We start from the raw sequence: 27,899 nt of genomic DNA, 5'->3' as shown, positions 1-27,899 counted from the left end.
CACCATAGGCCTCGAAGCGCTCCAAATGTCCACTAGCAGATTCTACGAAAAGAGTGTTTCAAAGCTGCTGAGTCAAAGGAAAGATTCAACTCTGTGAGATGAATGCAGATATCACAAATAAGTTTCTCAGAATGCTTCTGTCTAGTTATTATATGAAGACATTTCGTTTTCCAACAAAGGCCTCAAAGCGCTCCAAATGACTACTTGCAGATTCTACAAAAAGAGTGTTTCAAAACTGCTCAATGAAAATTAAGGTTCAACTCTGTGAGATGAATGCACATATCACAAAGAAATTTGTCAGAATGCTTCTGTCTTGTTCTTATGTGAAGGTATTTAATTTTCCATGATCGGCCTCAAAGCACTCCAATTATCCACTTTCCTATAGTACAAAAAAAGTCTTTCAAACTGCTCAATCACAAGTAAGTTTCAACTGTGTGAGATGAATGCACGTATCAGAAAGACAGTTTTCAGAATGCTTCTGACTAGTTTTATGTGAAGATATTATCTTTTCCACCATAGGACTCAAAGCACAACAAATGTCCGTTTGCAGATTCTACAGAAAGAGTTTCATGACTGTTCAATCAAAAGAAAAGTTCAACTCTTTGACATGAATGCACATATCACAAAGAAGTTTTTCAAAATGCTGCTGTCTAGTTTTTATATGAAGATATTTCCCTTTCTACCATAAGCCTCAAAGCACTCCAAATGTCCACTCCCAGATTCTACAAATGGAGTGTTTCAAAGCTGGTCTATCAAAAGAAATGTTCAACTCTCTGAGATGTATGCACACATCACAGAGAAGTTTGTCAGAATGCTTCTGTCTAGTTTTTATGTGAAGATATTTCCTATTGAACCATAGGCCTGAAAGTGCTCCAAATGTCCCCTTGAAGATTCTAGAAAAAGAGTGTTTCAAAGCTGCTCAATCCACAGAAATATTCAACGCCATGAGATGCATGCACACATCCAAAGGAGTTTGTCAGAATGCTTCTGTCTAGTTTTTATGTGAAGGTATTTCCTTTTCCACCATAGGCCTCAAAGTGCTCCAAATGTCCACTTCCGGATTCTACTAAAACAGTGTTTCCAAACTGGTCAATGAAAAGAAATGTTCAACTCTGTGAGATGAATGCACACAGCATAAAGAAATTTGTCAGAATGCTTCTGTCTACTTTTTACGTGAAGATATTTCCTTTTCCGCAATAGGCCACAAAAGGCTCCAAATGTCCACTTCCAGGTCCTACTAAAAGAGCATTTCGAAGCTGGTCAATCAAAAGAAAGGTTCAACTCTGTGAGATGAATGCACACATCACAAAGATGTTTTTCAGAATGCCTCCATCTAATTTTTATATGAAGATATTTCCCTTTCCGTGATAGGCCTCAAAGTGCTCCAAATGTCGTCATCCAGATTCCACAAAAAGAATGTTTCATAACTGCTCAATGAAAATTAACTTTCAACTCTGTGAGATGAATGCACACACGAAAAAGAAATTTGTCAGTATTCTTCTGTCTAGTTCTTATGTGAAGATATTTCCTTTTCAACCCTAGGCCTCCAAGCGTTCCAAAGGTCCACTTGTAGATTCTGCCAAAAGAGTGTTTCAAAACTGTTCAGTGAAAAGTAAGGTTCAACTCTGTGAGATGAATGCACACATCACATAGAAAGCTTCTCAGATAGCTTCTGTCTAGCTGTGATATGAAGATATTTCCTTATCCACCGTAGGCCTCAGAGCACTCGAAATGTCCACTTGCAGATGCTACAAAAGTGTGTTTCAAAACTACTCAATGAAAAGCAAGCTTCAGCCCTGTGAGAAGAATGCATGCATCCCAAAGTAGTTTGTGAGAATGCTTCTGTCTAGGTTTTTTGTGAATGTATTTCCTTTCCAGCAAAGGCCTCAAAGTGCTCCAAAAATCCACTTGCAGATTCCCCAAAGGAAGGTTTCGAAACTGCTCAATGGAAAGTAAGGTTCAACTCTGTGAGATGAATGTACACATCACAAAGAAGTTTGTCAAAATCCTTCTGTCTAGTTTTAATGTGAAGATATTTCCTTTTCGTGTTTCAAAACTGGTCAATCCAAAGTGAGGTTCAACTCTGTGAGATGAATACACATATCACAAGAAATTTCTCAGAATGCTTCTGTCTAGTTCTTAGGTGAAGATATTTCCTTGGCCACAATAGACCTCAAAGCACTCCAAATGTCCACTTGCAGATCATTCAAAAAGGGTGTTTCAAAACTGCTCAATAAAAAGTAAGGTTTCACTCTGTGTGATAAATGCACATATCACAAAGAAGGTTGTCAGAATGCTTCTGTCTAATTTTTGTGTGAAGATATTTCCTTTTCCACCATACGCCCCAAACCTTCCAAATGCCTACTTGCAGATTCTGCAGAAAGAGTGTTTCAAAGCTGCTCAATTAAAAGATAGTTTCAACTCTGTGAGACGAATGCACACATCACAAAGAAGCTTGTCAGAATGCTTGTGTCTAGTTCTTATGGGAAGATATTTCCTTTACCACCATAGCCCTCCAAGCGCTCCAAATGTCCACTTGCAGATTCTACGAAAACAGTGTTTCAAAACTGTTCAACCAGACTAAGGTTCATCTCTGTGAGATGAATGCACACATCACAAAGAAATTTATCAGAATCCTTCTGTCTACTTCTTAAGTGAAGATATTTCCTTTTCCACCATAGGCCTCAAAGCACTCCAAATGTCCATTTTCAGATAGTAGAAAAAGGGGGTTTCCAAACTGCTCAATCAAAAGTAAGGTTCAGCTTTGTGAGATGATTGCATATATCTCAAAGAATGTTGTGAGAATGCTTCTGTCTCCTATTTATGTGAGGACGTTTCCTTTTCCACTGTAGGCCTCAAACCACTCCAAATGTCCGTTTGCAGATTCTACAAAAAGAGTGCTTCAAAGCTACTCATTCAAACGAAGGTTCAAATCTGTGAGATGAATTATCACGTCACAAAGAAGCTTCTCAGAATGCTTCTCTCTAGTTATTATTATACGAAGTCATTTCGTTATCCACCATAGGCCTCCAAGAGCTCCAAATATCCACTTTCAGATTCTACAAAAAGAATGTTTCAAAGCTGCTCAATCAAAAGAAAAGTTAAACTCTGTGTGATACGAAAGCACACATCACATTGGAGTTTCTCATAATGCTTCTGCCTAGTTATTACATGAAGACGTTTCGTTATCCACCATAGGCCTTGAAGCGCTCCAAATGTCATCTTGCAGATTCTACAAAAAGAGTATTTAAAAATTCCTCAATGAAAAGTAAGGTTCAACTCTGTGAGAAGAATGCACACATCACAAAAAAGTTTGTCTGAGTGCTTCTGTCTACTTGTTATGTGAAGATATTTCCTTTTCCATCAGAGGCCTCAAGCCACTGCAAATATCCACTGGGAGATTCTACAGAGAGAGTGTTTCAAAGTTGCTCAGTCAAAAGAAAGGTTCAACTCTGTGAGTTGAATGCACACATCACAAAGGAGTTTGTCACAATGCTTCTGTCTAGTCTTTATGTGAAGATATTTCCTTTTCCACCATAGGCCTCCAAGCAATCCAAAGGTCCACTTTCAAATTCTACAAAAAGTGTGTTTCAAAACTGCTCAATGAAAAGCAAGGTTCAACTCTGTGAGATGAATGTACACATCACAAAGAAGTTTGTCAGAACGCTTCTCTCCAGTTTTATTGTGAAGCTATTTCCTTTTCCACCAGAGGCCTCAAAGCGATCCAAATGTCCACTTGCAGATTTTATAAAAGTACTCTTTCAAAGCTGCCCAGTCAAAAGAACAGTTCAACTCTGTGAGACGAATGCTCACATTACAAAGAAGTTTGTGAGAATTCTTCTGTCTAGTTATTATGTGAAGATATTTCGTTATCCACCAGAGGCCTCAAAGCCCTCCAAATATCCACCTGCAGATTCTACAAAAAGAGTGTTTCAAAACTGCTCAATGAAAAGTAAGGATCAACTCTGTGAGATGAATGCACACATCACAAAGAAGTTTGTCAGAATGCTTCTGTCTAGTTTTTAGGTGGAGATATTTCCTTTTGCTCCACAGGCCTCAAAGCGCTTCAAATGTTCACATGCAAATTCTACAAAAAGAGGGTTTCAAAGCTGCTCAATCAAAAGAAAGGTTCAACTCTGTGAGATGAATGCACACATCAGAAAGAAGTTTGTCAGAAGGCTTCCATCTAGTTTGTATGTGAATATATTTCTTTTTCGACCCTAGGCCTCCAAGCGCTTCAAATGTCCACTTGCAGATTCTACGAAAAGTGTTTCAAAATGGCTCAATGGAAAGTAAGGTTTAACTCTGTGAGATTAATGCACACACCACAAAGAAATTGGTCAGAATGCTTCTGTCTCCTTCTGATGTGAAGATATTTTCTTTTCCACCATAGGCCTCAAAGCACTTCGAATGTCCACTTGCATTTATTACAAAAGTGGTCTTTCAAAGATGCTCAATCAAAAGAAAGGGTCAAGTCTGAGAGAGAAATGCACACAGCCCAAAGGAGGCTCTCAGAGTGCTTCTGTCAAGTTTTTATTTGAAGATATTTCCTTTTCCACCGTAGGCCTCAAAGCACAACAAATATCCGCTTGCAGATTCTACAAAAAGAGTGTTTCAAGATTGCTTAATCAAAAGAAAGGTTCAACTCTGTGAGATGAATGCACACATCTCGAAGAAGTTTGTCAAAATGCGTCTGTCTAATTTTTATGTGAAGATATTTCCTTTTCCACCTTAGGCTTCATAGCGTTCCAAATGTCCACTTGCAGATTCTACAAAAAGAGTGTTTCACAACTGCTCAATCACAAGAAAGTTGAAATCTATGAAATAAATTCACACATCACAAAGAAGTTTGTCAGAAGGCTTCTGTCTAGTTTTTATGTGAAGATATTGCCTTTTCCACCATAGGCCTCGAAGCGCTCCAAATGTCCACTAGCAGATTCTACGAAAAGAGTGTTTCAAAGCTGCTGAATCAAAGGAAAGATTCAACTCTGTGAGATGAATGCAGATATCACAAATAAGTTTCTCAGAATGCTTCTGTCTAGTTGTTATATGAAGACATTTCGTTTTCCAACAAAGGCCTCAAAGCGCTCCAAATGACTACTTGCAGATTCTACAAAGAGATTTTTTCAAAACTGCTCAATGAAAATTATGGTTCAACTCTGTGAGAAGAATGCACACATCACAAAAAAGTTTGTCTGAGTGCTTCTGTCTACTTGTTATGTGAAGATATTTCCTTTTCCGTCAGAGGCCTCAAGCCACTGCAAATATCCACTGGGAGATTCTACAGAGAGAGTGTTTCAAAGTTGCTCAGTCAAAAGAAAGGTTCAACTCTGTGAGTTGAATGCACACATCACAAAGGAGTTTGTCACAATGCTTCTGTCTAGTCTTTATGTGAAGATATTTCCTTTTCCACCATAGGCCTCCAAGCAATCCAAAGGTCCATTTTCAAATTCTACAAAAAGAGTGTTTCAAAACTGCTCAATGAAAAGCAAGGTTCAACTCTGTGAGATGAATGTACACATCACAAAGAAGTTTGTCAGAACGCTTCTCTCCAGTTTTATTGTGAAGCTATTTCCTTTTCCACCAGAGGCCTCAAAGCGATCCAAATGTCCACTTGCAGATTTTATAAAAGTACTCTTTCAAAGCTGCCCAGTCAAAAGAACAGTTCAACTCTGTGAGACGAATGCTCACATTACAAAGAAGTTTGTGAGAATTCTTCTGTCTAGTTATTATGTGAAGATATTTCGTTATCCACCAGAGGCCTCAAAGCCCTCCAAATATCCACCTGCAGATTCTACAAAAAGAGTGTTTCAAAACTGCTCAATGAAAAGTAAGGATCAACTCTGTGAGATGAATGCACACATCACAAAGAAGTTTGTCAGAATGCTTCTGTCTAGTTTTTAGGTGGAGATATTTCCTTTTGCTCCACAGGCCTCAAAGCGCTTCAAATGTTCACATGCAAATTCTACAAAAAGAGGGTTTCAAAGCTGCTCAATCAAAAGAAAGGTTCAACTCTGTGAGATGAATGCACACATCAGAAAGAAGTTTGTCAGAAGGCTTCCATCTAGTTTTTATGTGAATATATTTCTTTTTCGACCCTAGGCCTCCAAGCGCTTCAAATGTCCACTTGCAGATTCTACGAAAAGTGTTTCAAAATGGCTCAATGGAAAGTAAGGTTTAACTCTGTGAGATTAATGCACACACCACAAAGAAATTGGTCAGAATGCTTCTGTCTCCTTCTGATGTGAAGATATTTTCTTTTCCACCATAGGCCTCAAAGCACTTCGAATGTCCACTTGCATTTATTACAAAAGTGGTCTTTCAAAGATGCTCAATCAAAAGAAAGGGTCAAGTCTAAGAGAGAAATGCACACAGCCCAAAGGAGGCTCTCAGAGTGCTTCTGTCAAGTTTTTATTTGAAGATATTTCCTTTTCCACCGTAGGCCTCAAAGCACAACAAATATCCACTTGCAGATTCTACAAAAAGAGTGTTTCAAGATTGCTTAATCAAAAGAAAGGTTCAACTCTGTGAGATGAATGCACACATCTCGAAGAAGTTTGTCAAAATGCGTCTGTCTAATTTTTATGTGAAGATATTTCCTTTTCCACCTTAGGCTTCATAGCGTTCCAAATGTCCACTTGCAGATTCTACAAAAAGAGTGTTTCACAACTGCTCAATCACAAGAAAGTTGAAATCTATGAAATAAATTCACACATCACAAAGAAGTTTGTCAGAAGGCTTCTGTCTAGTTTTTATGTGAAGATATTGCCTTTTCCACCATAGGCCTCGAAGCGCTCCAAATGTCCACTAGCAGATTCTACGAAAAGAGTGTTTCAAAGCTGCTGAATCAAAGGAAAGATTCAACTCTGTGAGATGAATGCAGATATCACAAATAAGTTTCTCAGAATGCTTCTGTCTAGTTATTATATGAAGACATTTCGTTTTCCAACAAAGGCCTCAAAGCGCTCCAAATGACTACTTGCAGATTCTACAAAAAGAGTGTTTCAAAACTGCTCAATGAAAATTAAGGTTCAACTCTGTGAGAAGAATGCACACATCACAAAAAAGTTTGTCTGAGTGCTTCTGTCTACTTGTTATGTGAAGATATTTCCTTTTCCGTCAGAGGCCTCAAGCCGCTGCAAATATCCACTGGGAGATTCTACAGAGAGAGTGTTTCAAAGTTGCTCAGTCAAAAGAAAGGTTCAACTCTGTGAGTTGAATGCACACATCACAAAGGAGTTTGTCACAATGCTTCTGTCTAGTCTTTATGTGAAGATATTTCCTTTTCCACCATAGGCCTCCAAGCAATCCAAAGGTCCACTTTCAAATTCTACAAAAAGTGTGTTTCAAAACTGCTCAATGAAAAGCAAGGTTCAACTCTGTGAGATGAATGTACACATCACAAAGAAGTTTGTCAGAACGCTTCTCTCCAGTTTTATTGTGAAGCTATTTCCTTTTCCACCAGAGGCCTCAAAGCGATCCAAATGTCCACTTGCAGATTTGATAAAAGTACTCTTTCAAAGCTGCCCAGTCAAAAGAACAGTTCAACTCTGTGAGACGAATGCTCACATTACAAAGAAGTTTGTGAGAATTCTTCTGTCTAGTTATTATGTGAAGATATTTCGTTATCCACCAGAGGCCTCAAAGCCCTCCAAATATCCACCTGCAGATTCTACAAAAAGAGTGTTTCAAAACTGCTCAATGAAAAGTAAGGATCAACTCTGTGAGATGAATGCACACATCACAAAGAAGTTTGTCAGAATGCTTCTGTCTAGTTTTTAGGTGGAGATATTTCCTTTTGCTCCACAGGCCTCAAAGCGCTTCAAATGTTCACATGCAAATTCTACAAAAAGAGGGTTTCAAAGCTGCTCAATCAAAAGAAAGGTTCAACTCTGTGAGATGAATGCACACATCAGAAAGAAGTTTGTCAGAAGGCTTCCATCTAGTTTTTATGTGAATATATTTCTTTTTCGACCCTAGGCCTCCAAGCGCTTCAAATGTCCACTTGCAGATTCTACGAAAAGTGTTTCAAAATGGCTCAATGGAAAGTAAGGTTTAACTCTGTGAGATTAATGCACACACCACAAAGAAATTGGTCAGAATGCTTCTGTCTCCTTCTGATGTGAAGATATTTTCTTTTCCACCATAGGCCTCAAAGCACTTCGAATGTCCACTTGCATTTATTACAAAAGTGGTCTTTCAAAGATGCTCAATCAAAAGAAAGGGTCAAGTCTGAGAGAGAAATGCACACAGCCCAAAGGAGGCTCTCAGAGTGCTTCTGTCAAGTTTTTATTTGAAGATATTTCCTTTTCCACCGTAGGCCTCAAAGCACAACAAATATCCACTTGCAGATTCTACAAAAAGAGTGTTTCAAGATTGCTTAATCAAAAGAAAGGTTCAACTCTGTGAGATGAATGCACACATCTCGAAGAAGTTTGTCAAAATGCGTCTGTCTAATTTTTATGTGAAGATATTTCCTTTTCCACCTTAGGCTTCATAGCGTTCCAAATGTCCACTTGCAGATTCTATAAAAAGAGTGTTTCACAACTGCTCAATCACAAGAAAGTTGAAATCTATGAAATAAATTCACACATCACAAAGAAGTTTGTCAGAAGGCTTCTGTCTAGTTTTTATGTGAAGATATTGCCTTTTCCACCATAGGCCTCGAAGCGCTCCAAATGTCCACTAGCAGATTCTACGAAAAGAGTGTTTCAAAGCTGCTGAATCAAAGGAAAGATTCAACTCTGTGAGATGAATGCAGATATCACAAATAAGTTTCTCAGAATGCTTCTGTCTAGTTATTATATGAAGACATTTCGTTTTCCAACAAAGGCCTCAAAGCGCTCCAAATGACTACTTGCAGATTCTACAAAAAGAGTGTTTCAAAACTGCTCAATGAAAATTAAGGTTCAACTCTGTGAGATGAATGCACATATCACAAAGAAATTTGTCAGAATGCTTCTGTCTTGTTCTTATGTGAAGATATTTAATTTTCCATGATCGGCCTCAAAGCACTCCAATTATCCACTTTCCTATAGTACAAAAAAAGTCTTTCAAACTGCTCAATCACAAGTAAGTTTCAACTGTGTGAGATGAATGCACGTATCAGAAAGACAGTTTTCAGAATGCTTCTGACTAGTTTTATGTGAAGATATTATCTTTTCCACCATAGGCCTCAAAGCACAACAAATGTCCGTTTGCAGATTCTACAGAAAGAGTTTCATGACTGTTCAATCAAAAGAAAAGTTCAACTCTTTGACATGAATGCACATATCACAAAGAAGTTTTTCAAAATGCTTCTGTCTAGTTTTTATATGAAGATATTTCCCTTTCTACCATAAGCCTCAAAGCACTCCAAATGTCCACTCCCAGATTCTACAAATGGAGTGTTTCAAAGCTGGTCTATCAAAAGAAATGTTCAACTCTCTGAGATGTATGCACACATCACAGAGAAGTTTGTCAGAATGCTTCTGTCTAGTTTTTATGTGAAGATATTTCCTATTGAACCATAGGCCTGAAAGTGCTCCAAATGTCCCCTTGAAGATTCTAGAAAAAGAGTGTTTCAAAGCTGCTCAATCCACAGAAATATTCAACGCCATGAGATGCATGCACACATCCAAAGGAGTTTGTCAGAATGCTTCTGTCTAGTTTTTATGTGAAGGTATTTCCTTTTCCACCATAGGCCTCAAAGTGCTCCAAATGTCCACTTCCGGATTCTACTAAAACAGTGTTTCCAAACTGGTCAATGAAAAGAAATGTTCAACTCTGTGAGATGAATGCACACAGCATAAAGAAATTTGTCAGAATGCTTCTGTCTACTTTTTACGTGAAGATATTTCCTTTTCCGCAATAGGCCACAAAAGGCTCCAAATGTCCACTTCCAGGTCCTACTAAAAGAGCATTTCGAAGCTGGTCAATCAAAAGAAAGGTTCAACTCTGTGAGATGAATGCACACATCACAAAGATGTTTTTCAGAATGCCTCCATCTAATTTTTATATGAAGATATTTCCCTTTCCGTGATAGGCCTCAAAGTGCTCCAAATGTCGTCATCCAGATTCCACAAAAAGAATGTTTCATAACTGCTCAATGAAAATTAACTTTCAACTCTGTGAGATGAATGCACACACGAAAAAGAAATTTGTCAGTATTCTTCTGTCTAGTTCTTATGTGAAGATATTTCCTTTTCAACCCTAGGCCTCCAAGCGTTCCAAAGGTCCACTTGTAGATTCTGCCAAAAGAGTGTTTCAAAACTGTTCAGTGAAAAGTAAGGTTCAACTCTGTGAGATGAATGCACACATCACATAGAAAGCTTCTCAGATAGCTTCTGTCTAGCTGTGATATGAAGATATTTCCTTATCCACCGTAGGCCTCAGAGCACTCGAAATGTCCACTTGCAGATGCTACAAAAGTGTGTTTCAAAACTACTCAATGAAAAGCAAGCTTCAGCCCTGTGAGAAGAATGCATGCATCCCAAAGTAGTTTGTGAGAATGCTTCTGTCTAGGTTTTTTGTGAATGTATTTCCTTTCCAGCAAAGGCCTCAAAGTGCTCCAAAAATCCACTTGCAGATTCCCCAAAGGAAGGTTTCGAAACTGCTCAATGGAAAGTAAGGTTCAACTCTGTGAGATGAATGTACACATCACAAAGAAGTTTGTCAAAATCCTTCTGTCTAGTTTTAATGTGAAGATATTTCCTTTTCGTGTTTCAAAACTGGTCAATCCAAAGTGAGGTTCAACTCTGTGAGATGAATACACATATCACAAGAAATTTCTCAGAATGCTTCTGTCTAGTTCTTAGGTGAAGATATTTCCTTGGCCACAATAGACCTCAAAGCACTCCAAATGTCCACTTGCAGATCATTCAAAAAGGGTGTTTCAAAACTGCTCAATAAAAAGTAAGGTTTCACTCTGTGTGATAAATGCACATATCACAAAGAAGGTTGTCAGAATGCTTCTGTCTAATTTTTGTGTGAAGATATTTCCTTTTCCACCATACGCCCCAAACCTTCCAAATGCCTACTTGCAGATTCTGCAGAAAGAGTGTTTCAAAGCTGCTCAATTAAAAGATAGTTTCAACTCTGTGAGACGAATGCACACATCACAAAGAAGCTTGTCAGAATGCTTGTGTCTAGTTCTTATGGGAAGATATTTCCTTTACCACCATAGCCCTCCAAGCGCTCCAAATGTCCACTTGCAGATTCTACGAAAACAGTGTTTCAAAACTGTTCAACCAGACTAAGGTTCATCTCTGTGAGATGAATGCACACATCACAAAGAAATTTATCAGAATCCTTCTGTCTACTTCTTAAGTGAAGATATTTCCTTTTCCACCATAGGCCTCAAAGCACTCCAAATGTCCATTTTCAGATAGTAGAAAAAGGGGGTTTCCAAACTGCTCAATCAAAAGTAAGGTTCAGCTTTGTGAGATGATTGCATATATCTCAAAGAATGTTGTGAGAATGCTTCTGTCTCCTATTTATGTGAGGACGTTTCCTTTTCCACTGTAGGCCTCAAACCACTCCAAATGTCCGTTTGCAGATTCTACAAAAAGAGTGCTTCAAAGCTACTCATTCAAACGAAGGTTCAAATCTGTGAGATGAATTATCACGTCACAAAGAAGCTTCTCAGAATGCTTCTCTCTAGTTATTATTATACGAAGTCATTTCGTTATCCACCATAGGCCTCCAAGAGCTCCAAATATCCACTTTCAGATTCTACAAAAAGAATGTTTCAAAGCTGCTCAATCAAAAGAAAAGTTAAACTCTGTGTGATACGAAAGCACACATCACATTGGAGTTTCTCATAATGCTTCTGCCTAGTTATTACATGAAGACGTTTCGTTATCCACCATAGGCCTTGAAGCGCTCCAAATGTCATCTTGCAGATTCTACAAAAAGAGTATTTAAAAATTCCTCAATGAAAAGTAAGGTTCAACTCTGTGAGAAGAATGCACACATCACAAAAAAGTTTGTCTGAGTGCTTCTGTCTACTTGTTATGTGAAGATATTTCCTTTTCCATCAGAGGCCTCAAGCCACTGCAAATATCCACTGGGAGATTCTACAGAGAGAGTGTTTCAAAGTTGCTCAGTCAAAAGAAAGGTTCAACTCTGTGAGTTGAATGCACACATCACAAAGGAGTTTGTCACAATGCTTCTGTCTAGTCTTTATGTGAAGATATTTCCTTTTCCACCATAGGCCTCCAAGCAATCCAAAGGTCCACTTTCAAATTCTACAAAAAGTGTGTTTCAAAACTGCTCAATGAAAAGCAAGGTTCAACTCTGTGAGATGAATGTACACATCACAAAGAAGTTTGTCAGAACGCTTCTCTCCAGTTTTATTGTGAAGCTATTTCATTTTCCACCAGAGGCCTCAAAGCGATCCAAATGTCCACTTGCAGATTTTATAAAAGTACTCTTTCAAAGCTGCCCAGTCAAAAGAACAGTTCAACTCTGTGAGACGAATGCTCACATTACAAAGAAGTTTGTGAGAATTCTTCTGTCTAGTTATTATGTGAAGATATTTCGTTATCCACCAGAGGCCTCAAAGCCCTCCAAATATCCACCTGCAGATTCTACAAAAAGAGTGTTTCAAAACTGCTCAATGAAAAGTAAGGATCAACTCTGTGAGATGAATGCACACATCACAAAGAAGTTTGTCAGAATGCTTCTGTCTAGTTTTTAGGTGGAGATATTTCCTTTTGCTCCACAGGCCTCAAAGCGCTTCAAATGTTCACATGCAAATTCTACAAAAAGAGGGTTTCAAAGCTGCTCAATCAAAAGAAAGGTTCAACTCTGTGAGATGAATGCACACATCAGAAAGAAGTTTGTCAGAAGGCTTCCATCTAGTTTTTATGTGAATATATTTCTTTTTCGACCCTAGGCCTCCAAGCGCTTCAAATGTCCACTTGCAGATTCTACGAAAAGTGTTTCAAAATGGCTCAATGGAAAGTAAGGTTTAACTCTGTGAGATTAATGCACACACCACAAAGAAATTGGTCAGAATGCTTCTGTCTCCTTCTGATGTGAAGATATTTTCTTTTCCACCATAGGCCTCAAAGCACTTCGAATGTCCACTTGCATTTATTACAAAAGTGGTCTTTCAAAGATGCTCAATCAAAAGAAAGGGTCAAGTCTGAGAGATAAATGCACACAGCCCAAAGGAGGCTCTCAGAGTGCTTCTGTCAAGTTTTTATTTGAAGATATTTCCTTTTCCACCGTAGGCCTCAAAGCACAACAAATATCCACTTGCAGATTCTACAAAAAGAGTGTTTCAAGATTGCTTAATCAAAAGAAAGGTTCAACTCTGTGAGATGAATGCACACCTCTCGAAGAAGTTTGTCAAAATGCGTCTGTCTAATTTTTATGTGAAGATATTTCCTTTTCCACATTAGGCTTCATAGCGTTCCAAATGTCCACTTGCAGATTCTACAAAAAGAGTGTTTCACAACTGCTCAATCACAAGAAAGTTGAAATCTATGAAATAAATTCACACATCACAAAGAAGTTTGTCAGAAGGCTTCTGTCTAGTTTTTATGTGAAGATATTGCCTTTTCCACCATAGGCCTCGAAGCGCTCCAAATGTCCACTAGCAGATTCTACGAAAAGAGTGTTTCAAAGCTGCTGAATCAAAGGAAAGATTCAACTCTGTGAGATGAATGCAGATATCACAAATAAGTTTCTCAGAATGCTTCTGTCTAGTTATTATATGAAGACATTTCGTTTTCCAACAAAGGCCTCAAAGCGCTCCAAATGACTACTTGCAGATTCTACAAAAAGAGTGTTTCAAAACTGCTCAATGAAAATTAAGGTTCAACTCTGTGAGATGAATGCACATATCACAAAGAAATTTGTCAGAATGCTTCTGTCTTGTTCTTATGTGAAGATATTTAATTTTCCATGATCGGCCTCAAAGCACTCCAATTATCCACTTTCCTATAGTACAAAAAAAGTCTTTCAAACTGCTCAATCACAAGTAAGGTTCAACTGTGTGAGATGAATGCACGTATCAGAAAGACAGTTTTCAGAATGCTTCTGACTAGTTTTGTGTGAAGATATTATCTTTTCCACCATAGGCCTCAAAGCACAACAAATGTCCGTTTGCAGATTCTACAGAAAGAGTTTCATGACTGTTCAATCAAAAGAAAAGTTCAACTCTTTGACATGAATGCACATATCACAAAGAAGTTTTTCAGAATGCTGCTGTCTAGTTTTTATATGAAGATATTTCCCTTTCTACCATAAGCCTCAAAGCACTCCAAATGTCCACTCCCAGATTCTACAAATGGAGTGTTTCAAAGCTGGTCTATCAAAAGAAATGTTCAACTCTCTGAGATGTATGCACACATCACAGAGAAGTTTGTCAGAATGCTTCTGTCTAGTTTTTATGTGAAGATATTTCCTATTGAACCATAGGCCTGAAAGTGCTCCAAATGTCCCCTTGAAGATTCTAGAAAAAGAGTGTTTCAAAGCTGCTCAATCCACAGAAATATTCAACGCCATGAGATGCATGCACACATCCAAAGGAGTTTGTCAGAATGCTTCTGTCTAGTTTTTATGTGAAGGTATTTCCTTTTCCACCATAGGCCTCAAAGTGCTCCAAATGTCCACTTCCGGATTCTACTAAAACAGTGTTTCCAAACTGGTCAATGAAAAGAAATGTTCAACTCTGTGAGATGAATGCACACAGCATAAAGAAATTTGTCAGAATGCTTCTGTCTACTTTTTACGTGAAGATATTTCCTTTTCCGCAATAGGCCACAAAAGGCTCCAAATGTCCACTTCCAGGTCCTACTAAAAGAGCATTTCGAAGCTGGTCAATCAAAAGAAAGGTTCAACTCTGTGAGATGAATGCACACATCACAAAGATGTTTTTCAGAATGCCTCCATCTAATTTTTATATGAAGATATTTCCCTTTCCGTGATAGGCCTCAAAGTGCTCCAAATGTCGTCATCCAGATTCCACAAAAAGAATGTTTCATAACTGCTCAATGAAAATTAACTTTCAACTCTGTGAGATGAATGCACACACGAAAAAGAAATTTGTCAGTATTCTTCTGTCTAGTTCTTATGTGAAGATATTTCCTTTTCAACCCTAGGCCTCCAAGCGTTCCAAAGGTCCACTTGTAGATTCTGCCAAAAGAGTGTTTCAAAACTGTTCAGTGAAAAGTAAGGTTCAACTCTGTGAGATGAATGCACACATCACATAGAAAGCTTCTCAGATAGCTTCTGTCTAGCTGTGATATGAAGATATTTCCTTATCCACCGTAGGCCTCAGAGCACTCGAAATGTCCACTTGCAGATGCTACAAAAGTGTGTTTCAAAACTACTCAATGAAAAGCAAGCTTCAGCCCTGTGAGAAGAATGCATGCATCCCAAAGTAGTTTGTGAGAATGCTTCTGTCTAGGTTTTTTGTGAATGTATTTCCTTTCCAGCAAAGGCCTCAAAGTGCTCCAAAAATCCACTTGCAGATTCCCCAAAGGAAGGTTTCGAAACTGCTCAATGGAAAGTAAGGTTCAACTCTGTGAGATGAATGTACACATCACAAAGAAGTTTGTCAAAATCCTTCTGTCTAGTTTTAATGTGAAGATATTTCCTTTTCGTGTTTCAAAACTGGTCAATCCAAAGTGAGGTTCAACTCTGTGAGATGAATACACATATCACAAGAAATTTCTCAGAATGCTTCTGTCTAGTTCTTAGGTGAAGATATTTCCTTGGCCACAATAGACCTCAAAGCACTCCAAATGTCCACTTGCAGATCATTCAAAAAGGGTGTTTCAAAACTGCTCAATAAAAAGTAAGGTTTCACTCTGTGTGATAAATGCACATATCACAAAGAAGGTTGTCAGAATGCTTCTGTCTAATTTTTGTGTGAAGATATTTCCTTTTCCACCATACGCCCCAAACCTTCCAAATGCCTACTTGCAGATTCTGCAGAAAGAGTGTTTCAAAGCTGCTCAATTAAAAGATAGTTTCAACTCTGTGAGACGAATGCACACATCACAAAGAAGCTTGTCAGAATGCTTGTGTCTAGTTCTTATGGGAAGATATTTCCTTTACCACCATAGCCCTCCAAGCGCTCCAAATGTCCACTTGCAGATTCTACGAAAACAGTGTTTCAAAACTGTTCAACCAGACTAAGGTTCATCTCTGTGAGATGAATGCACACATCACAAAGAAATTTATCAGAATCCTTCTGTCTACTTCTTAAGTGAAGATATTTCCTTTTCCACCATAGGCCTCAAAGCACTCCAAATGTCCATTTTCAGATAGTAGAAAAAGGGGGTTTCCAAACTGCTCAATCAAAAGTAAGGTTCAGCTTTGTGAGATGATTGCATATATCTCAAAGAATGTTGTGAGAATGCTTCTGTCTCCTATTTATGTGAGGACGTTTCCTTTTCCACTGTAGGCCTCAAACCACTCCAAATGTCCGTTTGCAGATTCTACAAAAAGAGTGCTTCAAAGCTACTCATTCAAACGAAGGTTCAAATCTGTGAGATGAATTATCACGTCACAAAGAAGCTTCTCAGAATGCTTCTCTCTAGTTATTATTATACGAAGTCATTTCGTTATCCACCATAGGCCTCCAAGAGCTCCAAATATCCACTTTCAGATTCTACAAAAAGAATGTTTCAAAGCTGCTCAATCAAAAGAAAAGTTAAACTCTGTGTGATACGAAAGCACACATCACATTGGAGTTTCTCATAATGCTTCTGCCTAGTTATTACATGAAGACGTTTCGTTATCCACCATAGGCCTTGAAGCGCTCCAAATGTCATCTTGCAGATTCTACAAAAAGAGTATTTAAAAATTCCTCAATGAAAAGTAAGGTTCAACTCTGTGAGAAGAATGCACACATCACAAAAAAGTTTGTCTGAGTGCTTCTGTCTACTTGTTATGTGAAGATATTTCCTTTTCCATCAGAGGCCTCAAGCCACTGCAAATATCCACTGGGAGATTCTACAGAGAGAGTGTTTCAAAGTTGCTCAGTCAAAAGAAAGGTTCAACTCTGTGAGTTGAATGCACACATCACAAAGGAGTTTGTCACAATGCTTCTGTCTAGTCTTTATGTGAAGATATTTCCTTTTCCACCATAGGCCTCCAAGCAATCCAAAGGTCCACTTTCAAATTCTACAAAAAGTGTGTTTCAAAACTGCTCAATGAAAAGCAAGGTTCAACTCTGTGAGATGAATGTACACATCACAAAGAAGTTTGTCAGAACGCTTCTCTCCAGTTTTATTGTGAAGCTATTTCCTTTTCCACCAGAGGCCTCAAAGCGATCCAAATGTCCACTTGCAGATTTTATAAAAGTACTCTTTCAAAGCTGCTCAGTCAAAAGAACAGTTCAACTGTGTGAGACGAATGCTCACATTACAAAGAAGTTTGTGAGAATTCTTCTGTCTAGTTATTATGTGAAGATATTTCGTTATCCACCAGAGGCCTCAAAGCCCTCCAAATATCCACCTGCAGATTCTACAAAAAGAGTGTTTCAAAACTGCTCAATGAAAAGTAAGGATCAACTCTGTGAGATGAATGCACACATCACAAAGAAGTTTGTCAGAATGCTTCTGTCTAGTTTTTAGGTGGAGATATTTCCTTTTGCTCCACAGGCCTCAAAGCGCTTCAAATGTTCACATGCAAATTCTACAAAAAGAGGGTTTCAAAGCTGCTCAATCAAAAGAAAGGTTCAACTCTGTGAGATGAATGCACACATCAGAAAGAAGTTTGTCAGAAGGCTTCCATCTAGTTTTTATGTGAATATATTTCTTTTTCGACCCTAGGCCTCAAAGCACTTCAAATGTCCACTTGCAGATTCTACGAAAAGTGTTTCAAAATGGCTCAATGGAAAGTAAGGTTTAACTCTGTGAGATTAATGCACACACCACAAAGAAATTGGTCAGAATGCTTCTGTCTCCTTCTGATGTGAAGATATTTTCTTTTCCACCATAGGCCTCAAAGCACTTCGAATGTCCACTTGCATTTATTACAAAAGTGGTCTTTCAAAGATGCTCAATCAAAAGAAAGGGTCAAGTCTGAGAGATAAATGCACACAGCCCAAAGGAGGCTCTCAGAGTGCTTCTGTCAAGTTTTTATTTGAAGATATTTCCTTTTCCACCGTAGGCCTCAAAGCACAACAAATATCCACTTGCAGATTCTACAAAAAGAGTGTTTCAAGATTGCTTAATCAAAAGAAAGGTTCAACTCTGTGAGATGAATGCACACATCTCGAAGAAGTTTGTCAAAATGCGTCTGTCTAATTTTTATGTGAAGATATTTCCTTTTCCACATTAGGCTTCATAGCGTTCCAAATGTCCACTTGCAGATTCTACAAAAAGAGTGTTTCACAACTGCTCAATCACAAGAAAGTTGAAATCTATGAAATAAATTCACACATCACAAAGAAGTTTGTCAGAAGGCTTCTGTCTAGTTTTTATGTGAAGATATTGCCTTTTCCACCATAGGCCTCAAAGCGCTCCAAAGGTCCACTAGCAGATTCTACGAAAAGAGTGTTTCAAAGCTGCTGAATCAAAGGAAAGATTCAACTCTGTGAGATGAATGCAGATATCACAAATAAGTTTCTCAGAATGCTTCTGTCTAGTTATTATATGAAGACATTTCGTTTTCCAACAAAGGCCTCAAAGCGCTCCAAATGACTACTTGCAGATTCTACAAAAAGAGTGTTTCAAAACTGCTCAATGAAAATTAAGGTTCAACTCTGTGAGATGAATGCACATATCACAAAGAAATTTGTCAGAATGCTTCTGTCTTGTTCTTATGTGAAGATATTTAATTTTCCATGATCGGCCTCAAAGCACTCCAATTATCCACTTTCCTATAGTACAAAAAAAGTCTTTCAAACTGCTCAATCACAAGTAAGGTTCAACTGTGTGAGATGAATGCACGTATCAGAAAGACAGTTTTCAGAATCCTTCTGACTAGTTTTATGTGAAGATATTATCTTTTCCACCATAGGCCTCAAAGCACAACAAATGTCCGTTTGCAGATTCTACAGAAAGAGTTTCATGACTGTTCAATCAAAAGAAAAGTTCAACTCTTTGACATGAATGCACATATCACAAAGAAGTTTTTCAGAATGCTGCTGTCTAGTTTTTATATGAAGATATTTCCCTTTCTACCATAAGCCTCAAAGCACTCCAAATGTCCACTCCCAGATTCTACAAATGGAGTGTTTCAAAGCTGGTCTATCAAAAGAAATGTTCAACTCTCTGAGATGTATGCACACATCACAGAGAAGTTTGTCAGAATGCTTCTGTCTAGTTTTTATGTGAAGATATTTCCTATTGAACCATAGGCCTGAAAGTGCTCCAAATGTCCCCTTGAAGATTCTAGAAAAAGAGTGTTTCAAAGCTGCTCAATCCACAGAAATATTCAACGCCATGAGATGCATGCACACATCCAAAGGAGTTTGTCAGAATGCTTCTGTCTAGTTTTCATGTGAAGGTATTTCCTTTTCCACCATAGGCCTCAAAGTGCTCCAAATGTCCACTTCCGGATTCTACTAAAACAGTGTTTCCAAACTGGTCAATGAAAAGAAATGTTCAACTCTGTGAGATGAATGCACACAGCATAAAGAAATTTGTCAGAATGCTTCTGTCTACTTTTTACGTGAAGATATTTCCTTTTCCGCAATAGGCCACAAAAGGCTCCAAATGTCCACTTCCAGGTCCTACTAAAAGAGCATTTCGAAGCTGGTCAATCAAAAGAAAGGTTCAACTCTGTGAGATGAATGCACACATCACAAAGATGTTTTTCAGAATGCCTCCATCTAATTTTTATATGAAGATATTTCCCTTTCCGTGATAGGCCTCAAAGTGCTCCAAATGTCGTCATCCAGATTCCACAAAAAGAATGTTTCATAACTGCTCAATGAAAATTAACTTTCAACTCTGTGAGATGAATGCACACACGAAAAAGAAATTTGTCAGTATTCTTCTGTCTAGTTCTTATGTGAAGATATTTCCTTTTCAACCCTAGGCCTCCAAGCGTTCCAAAGGTCCACTTGTAGATTCTGCCAAAAGAGTGTTTCAAAACTGTTCAGTGAAAAGTAAGGTTCAACTCTGTGAGATGAATGCACACATCACATAGAAAGCTTCTCAGATAGCTTCTGTCTAGCTGTGATATGAAGATATTTCCTTATCCACCGTAGGCCTCAGAGCACTCGAAATGTCCACTTGCAGATGCTACAAAAGTGTGTTTCAAAACTACTCAATGAAAAGCAAGCTTCAGCCCTGTGAGAAGAATGCATGCATCCCAAAGTAGTTTGTGAGAATGCTTCTGTCTAGGTTTTTTGTGAATGTATTTCCTTTCCAGCAAAGGCCTCAAAGTGCTCCAAAAATCCACTTGCAGATTCCCCAAAGGAAGGTTTCGAAACTGCTCAATGGAAAGTAAGGTTCAACTCTGTGAGATGAATGTACACATCACAAAGAAGTTTGTCAAAATCCTTCTGTCTAGTTTTAATGTGAAGATATTTCCTTTTCGTGTTTCAAAACTGGTCAATCCAAAGTGAGGTTCAACTCTGTGAGATGAATACACATATCACAAGAAATTTCTCAGAATGCTTCTGTCTAGTTCTTAGGTGAAGATATTTCCTTGGCCACAATAGACCTCAAAGCACTCCAAATGTCCACTTGCAGATCATTCAAAAAGGGTGTTTCAAAACTGCTCAATAAAAAGTAAGGTTTCACTCTGTGTGATAAATGCACATATCACAAAGAAGGTTGTCAGAATGCTTCTGTCTAATTTTTGTGTGAAGATATTTCCTTTTCCACCATACGCCCCAAACCTTCCAAATGCCTACTTGCAGATTCTGCAGAAAGAGTGTTTCAAAGCTGCTCAATTAAAAGATAGTTTCAACTCTGTGAGACGAATGCACACATCACAAAGAAGCTTGTCAGAATGCTTGTGTCTAGTTCTTATGGGAAGATATTTCCTTTACCACCATAGCCCTCCAAGCGCTCCAAATGTCCACTTGCAGATTCTACGAAAACAGTGTTTCAAAACTGTTCAACCAGACTAAGGTTCATCTCTGTGAGATGAATGCACACATCACAAAGAAATTTATCAGAATCCTTCTGTCTACTTCTTAAGTGAAGATATTTCCTTTTCCACCATAGGCCTCAAAGCACTCCAAATGTCCATTTTCAGATAGTAGAAAAAGGGGGTTTCCAAACTGCTCAATCAAAAGTAAGGTTCAGCTTTGTGAGATGATTGCATATATCTCAAAGAATGTTGTGAGAATGCTTCTGTCTCCTATTTATGTGAGGACGTTTCCTTTTCCACTGTAGGCCTCAAACCACTCCAAATGTCCGTTTGCAGATTCTACAAAAAGAGTGCTTCAAAGCTACTCATTCAAACGAAGGTTCAAATCTGTGAGATGAATTATCACGTCACAAAGAAGCTTCTCAGAATGCTTCTCTCTAGTTATTATTATACGAAGTCATTTCGTTATCCACCATAGGCCTCCAAGAGCTCCAAATATCCACTTTCAGATTCTACAAAAAGAATGTTTCAAAGCTGCTCAATCAAAAGAAAAGTTAAACTCTGTGTGATACGAAAGCACACATCACATTGGAGTTTCTCATAATGCTTCTGCCTAGTTATTACATGAAGACGTTTCGTTATCCACCATAGGCCTTGAAGCGCTCCAAATGTCATCTTGCAGATTCTACAAAAAGAGTATTTAAAAATTCCTCAATGAAAAGTAAGGTTCAACTCTGTGAGAAGAATGCACACATCACAAAAAAGTTTGTCTGAGTGCTTCTGTCTACTTGTTATGTGAAGATATTTCCTTTTCCATCAGAGGCCTCAAGCCACTGCAAATATCCACTGGGAGATTCTACAGAGAGAGTGTTTCAAAGTTGCTCAGTCAAAAGAAAGGTTCAACTCTGTGAGTTGAATGCACACATCACAAAGGAGTTTGTCACAATGCTTCTGTCTAGTCTTTATGTGAAGATATTTCCTTTTCCACCATAGGCCTCCAAGCAATCCAAAGGTCCACTTTCAAATTCTACAAAAAGTGTGTTTCAAAACTGCTCAATGAAAAGCAAGGTTCAACTCTGTGAGATGAATGTACACATCACAAAGAAGTTTGTCAGAACGCTTCTCTCCAGTTTTATTGTGAAGCTATTTCATTTTCCACCAGAGGCCTCAAAGCGATCCAAATGTCCACTTGCAGATTTTATAAAAGTACTCTTTCAAAGCTGCCCAGTCAAAAGAACAGTTCAACTCTGTGAGACGAATGCTCACATTACAAAGAAGTTTGTGAGAATTCTTCTGTCTAGTTATTATGTGAAGATATTTCGTTATCCACCAGAGGCCTGAAAGACCTCCAATTATCCACCTGCAGATTCTACAGAAAGAGTGTTTCAAAACTGCTCAATGAAAAGTAAGGATCAACTCTGTGAGATGAATGCACACATCACAAAGAAGTTTGTCAGAATGCTTCTGTCTAGTTTTTAGGTGGAGATATTTCCTTTTGCTCCACAGGCCTCAAAGCGCTTCAAATGTTCACATGCAAATTCTACAAAAAGAGGGTTTCAAAGCTGCTCAATCAAAAGAAAGGTTCAACTCTGTGAGATGAATGCACACATCAGAAAGAAGTTTGTCAGAAGGCTTCCATCTAGTTTGTATGTGAATATATTTCTTTTTCGACCCTAGGCCTCAAAGCGCTTCAAATGTCCACTTGCAGATTCTACGAAAAGTGTTTCAAAATGGCTCAATGGAAAGTAAGGTTTAACTCTGTGAGATTAATGCACACACCACAAAGAAATTGGTCAGAATGCTTCTGTCTCCTTCTGATGTGAAGATATTTTCTTTTCCACCATAGGCCTCAAAGCACTTCGAATGTCCACTTGCATTTATTACAAAAGTGGTCTTTCAAAGATGCTCAATCAAAAGAAAGGGTCAAGTCTGAGAGATAAATGCACACAGCCCAAAGGAGGCTCTCAGAGTGCTTCTGTCAAGTTTTTATTTGAAGATATTTCCTTTTCCACCGTAGGCCTCAAAGCACAACAAATATCCACTTGCAGATTCTACAAAAAGAGTGTTTCAAGATTGCTTAATCAAAAGAAAGGTTCAAGTCTGTGAGATGAATGCACACATCTCGAAGAAGTTTGTCAAAATGCGTCTGTCTAATTTTTATGTGAAGATATTTCCTTTTCCACATTAGGCTTCATAGCGTTCCAAATGTCCACTTGCAGATTCTACAAAAAGAGTGTTTCACAACTGCTCAATCACAAGAAAGTTGAAATCTATGAAATAAATTCACACATCACAAAGAAGTTTGTCAGAAGGCTTCTGTCTAGTTTTTATGTGAAGATATTGCCTTTTCCACCATAGGCCTCGAAGCGCTCCAAAGGTCCACTAGCAGATTCTACGAAAAGAGTGTTTCAAAGCTGCTGAATCAAAGGAAAGATTCAACTCTGTGAGATGAATGCAGATATCACAAATAAGTTTCTCAGAATGCTTCTGTCTAGTTATTATATGAAGACATTTCGTTTTCCAACAAAGGCCTCAAAGCGCTCCAAATGACTACTTGCAGATTCTACAAAAAGAGTGTTTCAAAACTGCTCAATGAAAATTAAGGTTCAACTCTGTGAGATGAATGCACATATCACAAAGAAATTTGTCAGAATGCTTCTGTCTTGTTCTTATGTGAAGATATTTAATTTTCCATGATCGGCCTCAAAGCACTCCAATTATCCACTTTCCTATAGTACAAAAAAAGTCTTTCAAACTGCTCAATCACAAGTAAGGTTCAACTGTGTGAGATGAATGCACGTATCAGAAAGACAGTTTTCAGAATGCTTCTGACTAGTTTTATGTGAAGATATTATCTTTTCCACCATAGGCCTCAAAGCACAACAAATGTCCGTTTGCAGATTCTACAGAAAGAGTTTCATGACTGTTCAATCAAAAGAAAAGTTCAACTCTTTGACATGAATGCACATATCACAAAGAAGTTTTTCAGAATGCTGCTGTCTAGTTTTTATATGAAGATATTTCCCTTTCTACCATAAGCCTCAAAGCACTCCAAATGTCCACTCCCAGATTCTACAAATGGAGTGTTTCAAAGCTGGTCTATCAAAAGAAATGTTCAACTCTCTGAGATGTATGCACACATCACAGAAAAGTTTGTCAGAATGCTTCTGTCTAGTTTTTATGTGAAGATATTTCCTATTGAACCATAGGCCTGAAAGTGCTCCAAATATCCCCTTGAAGATTCTAGAAAAAGAGTGTTTCAAAGCTGCTCAATCCACAGAAATATTCAACGCCATGAGATGCATGCACACATCCAAAGGAGTTTGTCAGAATGCTTCTGTCTAGTTTTTATGTGAAGGTATTTCCTTTTCCACCATAGGCCTCAAAGTGCTCCAAATGTCCACTTACGGATTCTACTAAAACAGTGTTTCCAAACTGGTCAATGAAAAGAAATGTTCAACTCTGTGAGATGAATGCACACAGCATAAAGAAATTTGTCAGAATGCTTCTGTCTACTTTTTACGTGAAGATATTTCCTTTTCCGCAATAGGCCACAAAAGGCTCCAAATGTCCACTTCCAGGTCCTACTAAAAGAGCATTTCGAAGCTGGTCAATCAAAAGAAAGGTTCAACTCTGTGAGATGAATGCACACATCACAAAGATGTTTTTCAGAATGCCTCCATCTAATTTTTATATGAAGATATTTCCCTTTCCGTGATAGGCCTCAAAGTGCTCCAAATGTCGTCATCCAGATTCCACAAAAAGAATGTTTCATAACTGCTCAATGAAAATTAACTTTCAACTCTGTGAGATGAATGCACACACGAAAAAGAAATTTGTCAGTATTCTTCTGTCTAGTTCTTATGTGAAGATATTTCCTTTTCAACCCTAGGCCTCCAAGCGTTCCAAAGGTCCACTTGTAGATTCTGCCAAAAGAGTGTTTCAAAACTGTTCAGTGAAAAGTAAGGTTCAACTCTGTGAGATGAATGCACACATCACATAGAAAGCTTCTCAGATAGCTTCTGTCTAGCTGTGATATGAAGATATTTCCTTATCCACCGTAGGCCTCAGAGCACTCGAAATGTCCACTTGCAGATGCTACAAAAGTGTGTTTCAAAACTACTCAATGAAAAGCAAGCTTCAGCCCTGTGAGAAGAATGCATGCATCCCAAAGTAGTTTGTGAGAATGCTTCTGTCTAGGTTTTTTGTGAATGTATTTCCTTTCCAGCAAAGGCCTCAAAGTGCTCCAAAAATCCACTTGCAGATTCCCCAAAGGAAGGTTTCGAAACTGCTCAATGGAAAGTAAGGTTCAACTCTGTGAGATGAATGTACGCATCACAAAGAAGTTTGTCAAAATCCTTCTGTCTAGTTTTAATGTGAAGATATTTCCTTTTCGTGTTTCAAAACTGGTCAATCCAAAGTGAGGTTCAACTCTGTGAGATGAATACACATATCACAAGAAATTTCTCAGAATGCTTCTGTCTAGTTCTTAGGTGAAGATATTTCCTTGGCCACAATAGACCTCAAAGCACTCCAAATGTCCACTTGCAGATCATTCAAAAAGGGTGTTTCAAAACTGCTCAATAAAAAGTAAGGTTTCACTCTGTGTGATAAATGCACATATCACAAAGAAGGTTGTCAGAATGCTTCTGTCTAATTTTTGTGTGAAGATATTTCCTTTTCCACCATACGCCCCAAACCTTCCAAATGCCTACTTGCAGATTCTGCAGAAAGAGTGTTTCAAAGCTGCTCAATTAAAAGATAGTTTCAACTCTGTGAGACGAATGCACACATCACAAAGAAGCTTGTCAGAATGCTTGTGTCTAGTTCTTATGGGAAGATATTTCCTTTACCACCATAGCCCTCCAAGCGCTCCAAATGTCCACTTGCAGATTCTACGAAAACAGTGTTTCAAAACTGTTCAACCAGACTAAGGTTCATCTCTGTGAGATGAATGCACACATCACAAAGAAATTTATCAGAATCCTTCTGTCTACTTCTTAAGTGAAGATATTTCCTTTTCCACCATAGGCCTCAAAGCACTCCAAATGTCCATTTTCAGATAGTAGAAAAAGGGGGTTTCCAAACTGCTCAATCAAAAGTAAGGTTCAGCTTTGTGAGATGATTGCATATATCTCAAAGAATGTTGTGAGAATGCTTCTGTCTCCTATTTATGTGAGGACGTTTCCTTTTCCACTGTAGGCCTCAAACCACTCCAAATGTCCGTTTGCAGATTCTACAAAAAGAGTGCTTCAAAGCTACTCATTCAAACGAAGGTTCAAATCTGTGAGATGAATTATCACGTCACAAAGAAGCTTCTCAGAATGCTTCTCTCTAGTTATTATTATACGAAGTCATTTCGTTATCCACCATAGGCCTCCAAGAGCTCCAAATATCCACTTTCAGATTCTACAAAAAGAATGTTTCAAAGCTGCTCAATCAAAAGAAAAGTTAAACTCTGTGTGATACGAAAGCACACATCACATTGGAGTTTCTCATAATGCTTCTGCCTAGTTATTACATGAAGACGTTTCGTTATCCACCATAGGCCTTGAAGCGCTCCAAATGTCATCTTGCAGATTCTACAAAAAGAGTATTTAAAAATTCCTCAATGAAAAGTAAGGTTCAACTCTGTGAGAAGAATGCACACATCACAAAAAAGTTTGTCTGAGTGCTTCTGTCTACTTGTTATGTGAAGATATTTCCTTTTCCATCAGAGGCCTCAAGCCACTGCAAATATCCACTGGGAGATTCTACAGAGAGAGTGTTTCAAAGTTGCTCAGTCAAAAGAAAGGTTCAACTCTGTGAGTTGAATGCACACATCACAAAGGAGTTTGTCACAATGCTTCTGTCTAGTCTTTATGTGAAGATATTTCCTTTTCCACCATAGGCCTCCAAGCAATCCAAAGGTCCACTTTCAAATTCTACAAAAAGTGTGTTTCAAAACTGCTCAATGAAAAGCAAGGTTCAACTCTGTGAGATGAATGTACACATCACAAAGAAGTTTGTCAGAACGCTTCTCTCCAGTTTTATTGTGAAGCTATTTCCTTTTCCACCAGAGGCCTCAAAGCGATCCAAATGTCCACTTGCAGATTTTATAAAAGTACTCTTTCAAAGCTGCTCAGTCAAAAGAACAGTTCAACTGTGTGAGACGAATGCTCACATTACAAAGAAGTTTGTGAGAATTCTTCTGTCTAGTTATTATGTGAAGATATTTCGTTATCCACCAGAGGCCTCAAAGCCCTCCAAATATCCACCTGCAGATTCTACAAAAAGAGTGTTTCAAAACTGCTCAATGAAAAGTAAGGATCAACTCTGTGAGATGAATGCACACATCACAAAGAAGTTTGTCAGAATGCTTCTGTCTAGTTTTTAGGTGGAGATATTTCCTTTTGCTCCACAGGCCTCAAAGCGCTTCAAATGTTCACATGCAAATTCTACAAAAAGAGGGTTTCAAAGCTGCTCAATCAAAAGAAAGGTTCAACTCTGTGAGATGAATGCACACATCAGAAAGAAGTTTGTCAGAAGGCTTCCATCTAGTTTTTATGTGAATATATTTCTTTTTCGACCCTAGGCCTCAAAGCACTTCAAATGTCCACTTGCAGATTCTACGAAAAGTGTTTCAAAATGGCTCAATGGAAAGTAAGGTTTAACTCTGTGAGATTAATGCACACACCACAAAGAAATTGGTCAGAATGCTTCTGTCTCCTTCTGATGTGAAGATATTTTCTTTTCCACCATAGGCCTCAAAGCACTTCGAATGTCCACTTGCATTTATTACAAAAGTGGTCTTTCAAAGATGCTCAATCAAAAGAAAGGGTCAAGTCTGAGAGATAAATGCACACAGCCCAAAGGAGGCTCTCAGAGTGCTTCTGTCAAGTTTTTATTTGAAGATATTTCCTTTT

The sequence above is a fragment of the Pan paniscus genome, chromosome Y (assembly GCF_029289425.2).
Source record: "Pan paniscus chromosome Y, NHGRI_mPanPan1-v2.0_pri, whole genome shotgun sequence".
NCBI classification, from domain to species: Eukaryota; Metazoa; Chordata; class Mammalia; order Primates; family Hominidae; genus Pan; species Pan paniscus.
This window is presented reverse-complemented; position numbering follows the sequence as displayed.